Source organism: Balearica regulorum, chromosome 28 (assembly GCF_011004875.1).
Source record: "Balearica regulorum gibbericeps isolate bBalReg1 chromosome 28, bBalReg1.pri, whole genome shotgun sequence".
Classification (NCBI taxonomy): Eukaryota; Metazoa; Chordata; class Aves; order Gruiformes; family Gruidae; genus Balearica; species Balearica regulorum.
The window spans coordinates 1119532-1132007 of record NC_046211.1 but is presented as its reverse complement, the minus strand read 5'-3'; the positions used below and the strand labels follow the sequence as shown (position 1 = coordinate 1132007).

Below are 12476 nucleotides of genomic sequence, written 5' to 3'. Positions count from 1 at the left end.
TGGTACGTGCATGGCAAAGGAGAGGAAACTCAGTGCTGTGTAGGCATGTCTTCAAAATCAGGAAAAACTTGAGGCGTGGGCTGATGGCTCTTGAGCTCATTCTGTTGGAGGCAAAGCAGCTTGTTGTGACCTGCCATAAACCACCTTTCTCCTCAGCAGTCCCTCTCTGGTTTAAAACATGCCTCTGCTGCTGCAGAAGTCATCTATCCCACTCCTGGAGGTGAGATGCTCCACGTCTGGCAGATGTGCTCGTTCCCCACCCCACAGCCAGGCCGGGATGGAGGGAAGCCATGCCGCTCTCCAAAGTCTATAAGTGCACCGTGCTGCTGTGTCCAGAGGAATCCCAGGGGCTCTGTTGTCCTCCATTTTGTCGCAGTGAGGGGAAACCCTACTGGCGGGCGGCCGTGTGGCTTCCTTCCTCCTCCTCCTCTTCTCGGAGTTTTTGTCTTTTGTTGCCCCTTCTTTCTCTTTCCCGCCCCTTATCTCCCCCTTCCAGTTGTGCTGCTTCCCCTCCCCTTCCTTCCTCAGGGGCAAGGACGCCTCATGAGGTGAGTGACTGCCGGGTTAGTGGCGCGCGGTACATTTCCGGCCCCCCCCCCCCGCAAGAGCGGGAAACCGTTAGCCACGGGGCTCCCCGAATCCCGCCAGCAGGGGCCGAGCCGCGATCCCGTCGTTGATTGGCTGAGATTTGCCGCAGTTCCGCCCCTCCGCCGGGACCCGCCTTCCCGCGCGCGGCGGGGCCAGCTTCTCCCCCCCACCCCGCCTCAACGGTCGTTCCCCAACGGCTCCTCTCGCCTTCACGTTCGGCCCTTCAGGGCGGGGAGGAAAACTCCCTCCAAGTGCCTCATTTCCGTCCTAAAACAGCTTCTGCTTCCCCCCCTCCCCCCCCCCCGAGAGGTTTTTCCTGTCAATTTGGGTGAGTTTTATGCCAGTGGTGGGTGGTGAAAAAACACAATGTGGTTCCAAGTCCAAACAGAGAAAATAAAAAGTATAAACCTTAATCCCAGAGGGTTTTTTCAACATCATGCATGAGAAAGCATAAGTTTAGCATTTTGGTACAAATACTCGGCATGTAAATATGAAGAAATTCTTCCTCAGTTAAAACATGGTAGCCAGAGAACTCTATTTAAAGTGTGTTTTCAGGCAGCTTGCCCTGCAATGTAGTTCAGGTGTCCGATTCCCCCGATTTGGCCTGCTCTCCCAAGGAAACATGGCACATGCAGGGTTACCAGCCAAATTTCCCCTTTTCTCACCTTCCCCACAGTAGCTCTCCCGTAATTTCAGGTAAATCTGACAGAGTCCCACTCCCAAAAGGATTTGGGTACCTTTTTGTGAAAGCAGGTGCCTGAGTCAAGGGAAGCAATGGTATGGGTGCTCCCGCAGAGGGAACGGGTAATTAACTCTCTCTTTGTTAGACAGCAGGGCATGCCTTTGAATGCAGGATTCTGGAAATCTGGTTCTGTGAGTCGTGTTTCTCAGGAAATTCCTGTGCTGTTGCCTCTGCAGGTCCTGTCAGGTGCTGGGGAAGACATTGCTCCTGCTTTACACGTGTCTAGTAGCAGATGTCACAACCTTCCTGGTTTAGACCTGTCCAGGACAGACATCCTTTTCTCTTAGCACCTCTTTTAACCCTAGTGCAGGTAAGACTTAACAAAAGGGGTTTCTTTCATCTGTGTTGTAACTGAGAACTATCCCTTGCCATTTCCCACACCTTCCAAGATGATGAGTTAGCCTTTATTTTCCCTTTACTCCCCTAAATGAAATTAGTTTTAAAAAAATCATACTGTTGAGGATGTAAACCCATGAGGGTCTTTCAATGTCTAGCTTTCAGGGAGTATGCTTTCAAGTTTCTTCTGTATTTTTATGTGATAAATGGGAAGCTGACATTCTCATGTAATCACATGAATTCTGGAATTTGGACTTGGAGAAAAGTGTAAAATACTATGAGCTTTATGAGGAAGTAATGAGAATTATCAAAATGAAAACTGCCACATTCAATGGTAAACAGAGTACTGTCTTGATTTTGGCAGCGAGACTTGCTGTATACTAAAAAAAACGCACACCAGTTTCACTGATCATGAACATCACAAATGTCTGAATCAAAGAATGAGATCAGTTTAGACGTTATGAGATTAACATAATTCTTAAACTGTCTTTACTTCTGTACTGATTTCTGAGTCTCTTGATTATGCTTGGGGTTGTAGCCTGAGTAAGATTACATCGTATTCTAAGTACACACTTATCTCCATTTGTTGTTCATCGATCAGCAGGACTGGCACAAATGGAGAGTCAAAGCAAGCAGCTGCCCTCGGGTAGCAAAACGTATAGGATGGGAACAGAAAAAGTCAGTGACAGCAGCTGCTTTGAGCAGGATGGCAGAAAATTTATTTCTGCAGAGCACAGCCCGGGGCAGTGAAATTTCTGGTGTTACTCCTGTTGGGAGATTTTTCACATGAGTTACAGCTTTATCTTCTGGGGAACACTCATCTGCTTTTTAAACTTTAAAATTTCTGTTTCTGCTTTGAGTGTGTGTCATTTAAAACAAAACAGCAAACAAGCATCCCCTAAAATAATGGAGGAAACCCTTTCCTCATGCTTCTAATTTAACTGCCAAAACTGAGGGAGAATCCAAAAATAAATGTATGGCCACAACAACAAACCAAAAGAAAACCACCGTCTACATAAAGGCTGGGAGCTCTTGGCACCAAGGGAAAGGATTCTGTTCTAGGAAAAAAAATACCTCAGACTTTGTATTTGGTTTTGTGTTGGGAAAAAAAGGAGGTATTTTTCTTATATTAATACGTTAAAATGGTGTGTTTGATGTGCATTTCCTTGTACAGTAAATTCAAACAAAATAATCATATGGATGAGTGAGGAGTAGCGAATGAGAGTTCCTCAACTCCTCCTAGCTGAAGCATTAATAATTTCTGTCCGTTAAAACTGAGCTGTACAAATAGCCCTTATGCAGGTCCTTGGATAGGTTCTTCAAGAACTGCTACAGGTACACGGGGTGATTTTAGCCTGGTCTGCTCAGCAGAGTGTAATCAGCCAGTTCCAGTTCTGCCTCACTGGCCCGTCCCGACATGCCCTTTTCATGCCTAGAAACCGCAGTGCCGTGTCACAGCTGTCCCCAAGAGACTCACAGAAGGGGAGGAGATGCAGATGCACGTAACGGACATTGTACATCTGAGATCTTGTGAGATAAGGGAAAATGAAAGAAAAAAAGAAATGGTCTCTGTCTAGACATAAATGATACCTCTGCGTAGTTGGTGGAGTATGAGCAGCTCCGCCAGACAGCAGTGCTTCACATAGCTGTTTCCGTCAGCTATGAAGGGAGTCTGGAGAGCCTACCCTCCACAGACTAAAGCTATCCTCACTAAGTAGTCCTCCAAAGTGGCTGCTTCGTATATTAAGATATTTTTATTGTTGATTTTTCACCATGGTATTTAAGAGTAAAATTCTATTTTGCTATTCTTTCTATGTTTGCTTGATATTGTGGTTTTTATTAGCTAACACATCATAAGGAACACAGACTACAGGGTAACATAAACTATTCATATGCTTTTGACGCAAATGGTTTTATCAAATAGTTGCCAAAAAGGAATTTATCTCAAAATATTATTTGAGGAGTTTGGGTTTGGTTTGGTTTTGGTTTTTTTTTTTTTTTTTACAGTTTAAGTATAGCCTCATGACAGCGTTGTTTTGATAGTAACTTATTTTGGCAGAGGAATTGTGGGCACCGTGGAACCTCCAGAACAATAAAGAAGTTAGCGTGATGATGTCTGAGATCCTTAGCTCAAACCGGCACTGCACTATGTAGGAGACACTTAGCTCTGAAGGTAAGATCATGCACAATTAGATGCAATTACCAAACACAAAACGTAGGGTAGTTGTTCTGGAGCGTGGAACAAGCCCACAGGATGAAATTCTGAGACTATCTCAGTACTATCTCAGTATCAGTTGACAAATTTAATTACGTTTGTATATTTGTTTAAAGCTGTGTGGTAACTTTATCATGATAAACTTTTGTGTGATGGTATGTTTCCTCTGATACGCTCATGAGCAAAGCTTTAGAGCAAATCTTGAAGGAAAGAATAGTCAGAGAGGTGGGGGATACAAAGAAAATGGGAAATTTTGTCACATCCTTCTCCCTTGGGAAAATACCTTTCATGGGAATATTGGGGACACGCAGAAATAATGTTTAATTAGGAACCTAAGATTGGAAAGCAGCTCCTGGCTAAAATCGTATTGATATGAAAATGTCTTTTTAATACATTTTAGAATCGCAGTTTTTTCTTGCAGCTTCATCACAGTGATGATTCGTAATTGTTCTTCTACCTAAAAGTACGCTGTGATTTTCTTCTCTGCTGCTGTTTGTTACTAACGAGCTCCCATATTACCACAACAACTATTATTAGTGCTGAAATGAATGAGTCTGACAGTTTGTGTTTCTGAAAGCTAACAAGAATATTTTCTTCAATTTATTCTTTCATTGGTATCACTGTTTGAGGATCTACACAAAAGGAATTTTCAAGTCTGATCCTACTACAAGTAATTCATGCCCTATTTTGTGCAAGAAGTTATAAAAACAATGTGATATTTAAAAATACCACAAAACCAGCTAAACTTTTTGCTTTTAAAAAGAAAAAAATCGTCTGTTTAATAAAAATGCACGTATACGCACACACTCATAGGTAGCATACTCATTACATATCAACTCATAGGTAGCATACTCATTACATACCAACTCTTTATGAAGTATCTATGAAGATAAGAACATGAGGACTGAGACAGTTAAAAAGTACCTTGGATGTATTTTAAAATTTAAATCTTCTATTACACATAAGTTACAATAATCTAAAAACATTAAGTTGAAAGACATTCTCATTCTTTAAACTTGAAAGTATCTTTGTAAAGTTTAGCTTTTTTACCCATATCTCCATTTCAGCCTGTAGCAGAGAAGAAAAGGAAACTTACTGTTTAATTTCCAGGAAACTAAAACATTAGTTTGCTTATTAAGAATCGGTATTCAGCCAGCTAATGTTGTTCATCCACGTGACATCAAGTTACACACCATTAAAGTCAAATATTTGAACTTTCTTACTGTTTAATGTACTTTAAGTATTACTGAAATGCAGTTTTGTTTACTGACTTCTACAGTTAATTTTCACGTGTGTGTGTATATATATTTTCATCCTTCTCAACATTCATCCTTATGGGCTTATTAATGATACATTTTACAGTAGTTGAAGTTACTTGTGTAAACTGAACAAAAACCCATTTAAAAAAGTTGTAAGACCACGTTATTACAAGGGTCCTGGGTCTTATGGCTCAGTTTTATTTTTTAACAGACAGGCTTCTGATCTCCTTCACAGCTCTGTAACTTTTATCTGGCTTTCTGACTCAGGTGTTGTCACTGGAAAATAAACACACACCAGTAGTGAGAACAAAAGGGTGACATTTCCTGTAGTTCTAAAATAGTTGCCATATAGACCTGTGTCAGAAGCTGCATTTGTGGTGATCTGTTAGCCAGAGTGTGGTGTAGGTGGACACATACTGCCTGTGTTCGCTGTTGTGATAGTCTCTAGGCAGCGTATTCACATGGTTAGTAAAAGCGGGCTATATAAAGGAACAATATTTAGGATAAAGGAGCAGTGGTTAGTATTGGCCAGAACACAGGGGTACCTCAATGCCAAAATTCAAAGACAAAAAATGAAACATTACTAATATTAACATGAGTAAAGTAACTAAAGCTTAATTAAGTCAGGATATACCATCACACGCACACATAATAATTCTTCAAATCAAGAATGAATTGTTCTTCAGTGGACTGACCAATTAAAAAAATTATAGATGACGTGCTACCAATTCTATCAAATTTCCTTGATTGGAATTTGATTTTCATTGGACACCTTATCGACATTTTGCTCATAAAGCCAAGCGTCACATACCTAAAGGAGACCTTGTATCCAGGAAGCAGCTAGTTAGTGGTTCTTTTCCGCAAAGCCCACCAACTAACTCATCAGGAGTCCTGCAAACAAGGAAATGCTCTGCAGCATAGTATCTGAATAAAAGAACTTTAAATTGTAGATATCAGAAGTGCTTCTATCTGTGTAGTGTGCAGGTTAGTAAATATTTTAAAGCGTGTTTTCTAGATGAGGCATATCGAGTGGACTTGCCTAAATGAGTGATGAGACCACACAAGAAATAATTGTCAGGAAGGAGCTGGTAATCCGGAAGTCGTTAAACTACACTGCATTATCAACTAACTTGCTATTGTTAAAGGCCCAATCATGACTTTTTCACTTGAGGAAGTACCTTATGAAAAGATAAATTGGAATTTTCCTCACCCCAAAATCGTTTGCTTTATCACAGTACATGCTATTAAACAAGAATCAAACATCAAGAAGATGTATCCATTCCTCTAAATAAAAGTTCAAATGATATGAAATCTACTTCAATATCAGTGCTCTTGTTTCAAGATAGTGATATACATTTTAGTACTTTTAATTATTTTTAATTGCATATTGCAAAGTCATTTTCTTCCATTACGAGAAAGCATTTTGCATAATGTTTACTACCTTTCTTGTTCCATTTAAAAGTCGGCAATAGCTTAGGAGAGTCCTGGTTAATTATTGTCAGGGTAGTGAATAAGTGTAGTTCCTTTCAAATATGTGTATTATACACACAGAGATATATAGATTCTTTTAAAAAATCTCTGTGTGTATACAATAAAAGGTTTTTGTAAGTGCTTGCAAGCAAACAGGCACCTGACTTTCTCTAAATCTTCAGAGAATAAACTCCTAATTGTCCTCTGATGGATTCTGTAAACTCTGCACACGATTCAAGGGCTCAAAGGTGAGGTCAGTCATAGAAGAGCCACAACCAGAGCCAATTTCAAATGATTAAGAAAACAACTTCAAAGAAACTGAAGACAGATGTGGTGAAACCAACAACAAATTGTTTGGGGAGATGTGGACCTGAGCCACAGAGAAGGCTCTGCAAACCAGATGGGGCCATAGGAGGTAAAAGGACCCTTAGTTGGCACCAAACGGTAGGAAAGGCCCAGATCCGACAGCAATTTTGTAAGAGGCTGTTGGGGAAGAGGCGAAGCTTTGAGGGGCCTGTTCCTTCCTGCACCGACCAGTCTGGTCTCTGTCCCCCTCTGCGATGTATCGAGGTCTGTTACGCTGAAGCGGAGTGTATGAAAGGGGTCTGTTTTGTGGGCAGGCCCACCCAGGATGTTCCATGTCTTTAATTCTTGTCCATATGTAATCAAGCTATGACTTTTTAATGCTAATTATTGGGTGTAATCACACCTCCTGTGTACATCCATCCAGTCCTCCTGCTGAAGTTAATACAGCTCTGAAAGCTTAGATTGTACCTCTTGAAATACTTAAAGCTTTTGGTGTTAAATGCATGTGTTTGGGGCTTGCTTTCTTTGAAGCACAGACTTCTTGGGATAAAAATGTTTTCTCTTATGATCTAATGAGGGGTATTTCCATCTCAGTTGATGTATATCGCCAGGGGTAGTAAGGTTGCTTGTTAGTGAAATCTCTTACATTAAATTGTTACACAAATTTCCCTGAGAGAGCCTCTCTTTTTTTTACAGAGACATCTAGAGTTGCTCCTCATTCAAATCACAGGTCTGAACAGACTAGTTGTACCTTTGTAAGAATGAAGAGGGATGGAAGGAGGAAGAGTATTAATTTATCTCTGCTCTGAATTTCTGAATAGCTGTAGGCTTAAATTTCTGCATAATTTCTACATTAAGATTAAGCATTTTCACTACAAAGAAGATTCCAGGAACATCATACTATTGAAAAGCAAAAATACTTCCTAGAACAAAGTGAGGAATCATGAAGATAGCAATATGAAATGCCCACTCAGACAACCGTTTAAATTTGGAAATTCTTGCTGGGTGTCTTTTACTGCAAGTCTTTTGAAGTGCTTTAGTTGCAACTTTTGCAAGTTCCCCAAATAGAGTCTTTTTGTCCTTTCTCTAGTACACCTGAATTTCTAATTGTATAGAAAATGTACTTTCGCTAGGAATCAAACATCAGTTCTATATGCAAGGTTAGTGCAAATATTGTTTGCTGTGTAGAAGGGAAAGATGTATTTTAGAAAGAGGGAAAGGTAGATGACGGGGAATTGAGAGCAAGACAAGTTCTCTTTACCTGCTGCAAAGAAGAAACTGCACCGACCTCTTTGTGAGGGCCGGGTGCTGAGAGGGAGTGGAACTGGGAAGTGCCTGTGACATAGGTGTGTGCTTAAATGTATAGTTAATACTCGTCTAATAGAAATGGACTTAGTACTCTGTTCTGAAGTACTAAGAACCTGCTTATGTCGTTGAGTGAATCTGCCCCTAAATGTTAGAAATTACTCAGCAGTGGGTAGTATTTAGATCAATCTGCTCGTAGTTATTTATCTTTAATCTGTGTAGTAAGTGTTGGTCGCACACTTAAAGTTGAGGCAATGGAATGACTCATGGACAAATGACAATTCAGGAACGGCTATGCACAATTAAGAAAGTGAAAGCAAATACATTTATGAAAACTCAGTTTGCTTTTACAAGCAATTATATTCATCTGTATTTGTTATTTAAAAGATACTGGGTTTAGAATGCATGCAAAACCTGCCGTCTCTTAGATGTTTCCAATGTGGCGTAATTAAAAAAGAAGGAACTCAAAAGAACACACAAGGTACAGAAGTTTTACATTCAGCTATAGAATTTTTGCTTCATTTCCCCAACTTTTTGTGATGACTCTTAGCATCTCCACAAATACCAGTGGCAATTCAGCAAGTGTAATGGCAGCAGTGCCCAGAGCCACGCGTTTTCTGGCTGGAGTAAATGAAAAGCTTGCATGGAGGTGCAAAGACAAAGACCAGGTCCTGTTGTCTTGCATGCTCCTAGCAGCAATAAAACTGACCAAATCAGAATCACTCGAAACACCACTAAGAGCTGTACGTTGCAAATTCCCAAATCAGATGCAGTTCTGCCCTGTATTGATGACTCCTAAGTTCAGTAGTCACTGTCACTTAGGAGTACGTTGCATCATGCTCTTGGGGAAATAACGGCTGTCAAAAAATACCTAGTGGTGCTGTGCTCTGGAAGGACAGAACTGAAACTTTGGGTTATGTCCTGCGACACTTGAAACTATATCGGGAAACATCTCTCATGCTGTGAAAATGCACGGGAAGGCACGATGGAAGAATCTCCTTTCTCTTGTTGTGGAGTGACCTCATCTGGCAGGTGCCTGGAATGGTGGTAGGCCCAGGGACCCTTCCATGCCTGGAAGCGGTCAGCACTCAGCGTGCTGACAGTGATCCTCCTGTCGTCTCGAAACTGTGAAAATGTCCTGATGGTTATTCTTTAAGCAGGTATTACTGATTCTGCTTGTAGACTTGGTGGGCTTCCAGGCACCGTAGACAGGATCTGGCCCCTGGTTTAGGAAGAATGAGCACTAGAGGGCATCATCTACACAACAGTCCGACCAGGAACTAGCTTTGTGCTTGGTAAGGGAGAGAATCACAGACTTGTTATCTTTGAGCTATCTTCTGACTGTAAAGGGGTCAAAATAACTCTTTAAAATGGCATATTTTGGAAGGTTCTGGACTCATTAGCTGCATTCATTTCATTTCATTAAACTTGATGTTGTAAGGATGAAAATGCAGCAAAATAAGTAGCATGTGCTTCTATTTGTAACGATGCTTGAAGAACTCGTGGTGATCTAAAAAATTGTTTGGTTTCACATAGTAAAATATACAGTTTCCACAATGCTTCGTCTATAACCCCTGTCTTTACAACATTCAGGAGTTATAAATAACAGGTAATTATCTTCCCCTTCGTTAGGGAACTGTGACAGAAGGCTGCATTCTAAAAATATTTATTGCTTCCCAACTCACTTCAGGAGCATTTGTTTGGGATGAGAAGTTACAAGATGACTTCTTAGCATGTAATCATTTTTGGAGTGCGCAAGCTAGGTGTGATAGATTCTGAAAACTTAGCTGGTTAGAGTTGACTTTCAGCAGGATTCTGACAGCTGAGCTCACCAAACTTGGGGGGTTTTATTTTTAAAGAATATCATGTGTCTTGATCTATAGCGTCAGACGCAATAAAAGTGCATAATAGGAAGTGCAGAACGGAACAGCTGTAAGGATGATTTTACTTTTTTTTAAGCTGGCAGACAAATGGCACTTGGTCCAGTGTCCTCTGTTCTTGCCAACTGAGAGGTTAGCCATCAGAAAGCACTACTTTAGGGAACAAGTGGGGCAGTGTGCGGTGCCTGAAAGACCTTATTCATCTGACAGCCTGGAGGAGCTTGTACTACATTGTCTGGTATGCATTAACTTTGTGAAATTAGTACTCCAAATTTCTTACCAAAAAAAAAAAAAAAAAAAGTAAGTTTGTCTTCTCTTCTACATTCATTCTTCTAAATGAATTGTCCAAAAGATCTAGTTGCTGGTCTGTAATGTTTAGGACTTGCACACCACTGAGGCCACTGGCACAATATTTTGAGGAGTGTGTTCTTGATAGTCTAGTAAAAATATAATGCTACATTAGAATTTGCCTCTTAGGTAATGAAAATTCAGCCTACCTGAAGGGGAGAAGGAAGAATCTACTATAAACAATAATGCTCTTTCTGTTCTCTGATAAAACATTTAAGGTGAACATATTATATATCATTTAACCTCTGCACTTCATAGCCTAAGAATAAAAAACCCCACACCTACAAAATACTGTAATTATTGCACTGCTTTTTAATTTAACTTGCCCTTGAAAGGGCAAAAGCTCTTCTTGGCATCATGCAGGTCATTACTCATGTGCTAGTGGTTTGAGGATGCTTTATTTGTAGGACAGTTCTTCTGAATTAAAGGGGACCCCCTAAAATTCCTAGGTACACTTGATGATAAAAATCCTCTCTTGGATTAGTACAAGGCTGACTCTGTGGGCTTGTCCTGCCTATGAATGCTTAGGTAACCTGCCTGCTGGGCATGCACTCTGCTCACTGAAAGGATAGTAAATGCAGTAAAATCTAATTCTTTTTCCACAGATACCTTCCGAGTTCTTAGTAAATCTTCTACAAACAGATTTTTCCTTTACTAGCCTGAAAGGTTCGTAGTGGTACTTTTCTTTCTAAGGCCCTCCCTTGTTTTCAATTCCTTTGCCCCCAGCCCCACTTTGTATCTTACATACATACATAGAAAATGGACCTGGTCTTGTGGGAATTGGCCTAATACCTGAGGTTGTTGGGTTTGGGGGTTTGTTTTCATTTCTCTTTCCCAAGCCAAAATATTCTGGGCTTATCACAGTTTGTTTAAAGTTTGTTTATCATGATCTTATCATTATCTTACCATCATCCATGAAGGACAATTGTCCTTACCGTATTTTCTGGCCAACACTCTTCTTATCCTATTACATTTACTAAATATAGAGGATGATTTCCTAAATATACAAGTAACAATTGTAATGAATTACATCCTTTGGGCCAGAGTAACCTCTGTAGGTTGGATCTGGTCCTATAGCTAACTGCTTTATGTTTCTCTAATTACATAAAGCAGCTCTACTCTCAACAGATTCAGTCGCTGGTGTATTTCTACCTGCCAGGGAGTCTCCCCAGGAGATATATGCCTCTTTCCTATCATCTTCTTTCTAAGCTTTCTGGTGCACGGGCTAATTATTGGGAAAATGGAGCTGTGGCTGGAGTAACATTGTACCATAGTAATTGTAGCAATTCCTAATCTGCCATTGCTCTAAATGAGACAGGAGCCAGTCCCCACGGCACAACACAGCTGCAGCTCAAAATCTGGGCCATAATGCGCATGCTAAAATAAGATAATCAAATCTTACGCTTAGGGACTGCTGGTTTCTGGGAGGTATTTCTCCTCTCCCACGTCTGTGAGCAGCATTACAAAATGCATGTAATGAGCTGTGGGTTACTTTGGAGCATTAAGCAGGATGCTAGACTAGATGCTGAACAATAACTGAGTGCAATAATAGAATTTTTATCGAAAGGGATAGCACCTACTTATCTCGAACACAACTAAAGTGATAAGGTTAATTATTGGCCTCTGTTGAGAAGTGCCACATGCTGAGTTATCAATCTGTCTTCCTAGGTAGCTGGGGTTTTGAGCGCCAACACTATTTTCTGTCACACCTGGGAGTTTCTTGGCAGCTTCTTATTCTCCTCCCAAGCTGGACTTATGATGCTGCAGGCCATAGCTAGTTTGTTCTCTTTTCTCTTGCATTGTCATTGAATTTACTTGCTTTCTCACGCAGTCCTGACCCTAGGACGGTGGCATTTGTACAAGTGCAAGAATAACAAAGTGTTTGTGCAACAAAGGAGCATGCAAACAGAATCCCAACAACTGGGTCAGAAAGGGTTCGGTTCAGTGGATGTGATGAACTTGTAGAATCCTGTACAACTGCTCCATTTCTCAAACCGTCTGCCACCCCTCTCCTCCTCCTCTCATAG

General features: G+C 40.8%; 1 long non-coding RNA gene across 2 annotated transcripts in view; it reads left to right on the top strand.

Moving 5' to 3' along the window:
- Positions 1-71: 71 nt before the first annotated feature.
- LOC142598503 (uncharacterized) overlaps positions 72-12476 on the top strand; it is a 57607-nt gene continuing 45202 nt past the window's right edge. The window contains exons 1-3 of one of the 2 annotated variants that reach the window (XR_012832668.1): positions 72-220; positions 1507-1640; positions 3726-3839. This is a non-coding gene — a long non-coding RNA (uncharacterized LOC142598503). Of the gene's footprint in view, positions 221-929; positions 1641-3725; positions 3840-12476 lie in introns of those variants that run through there. The other variant, XR_012832667.1, reaches the window with a different exon arrangement.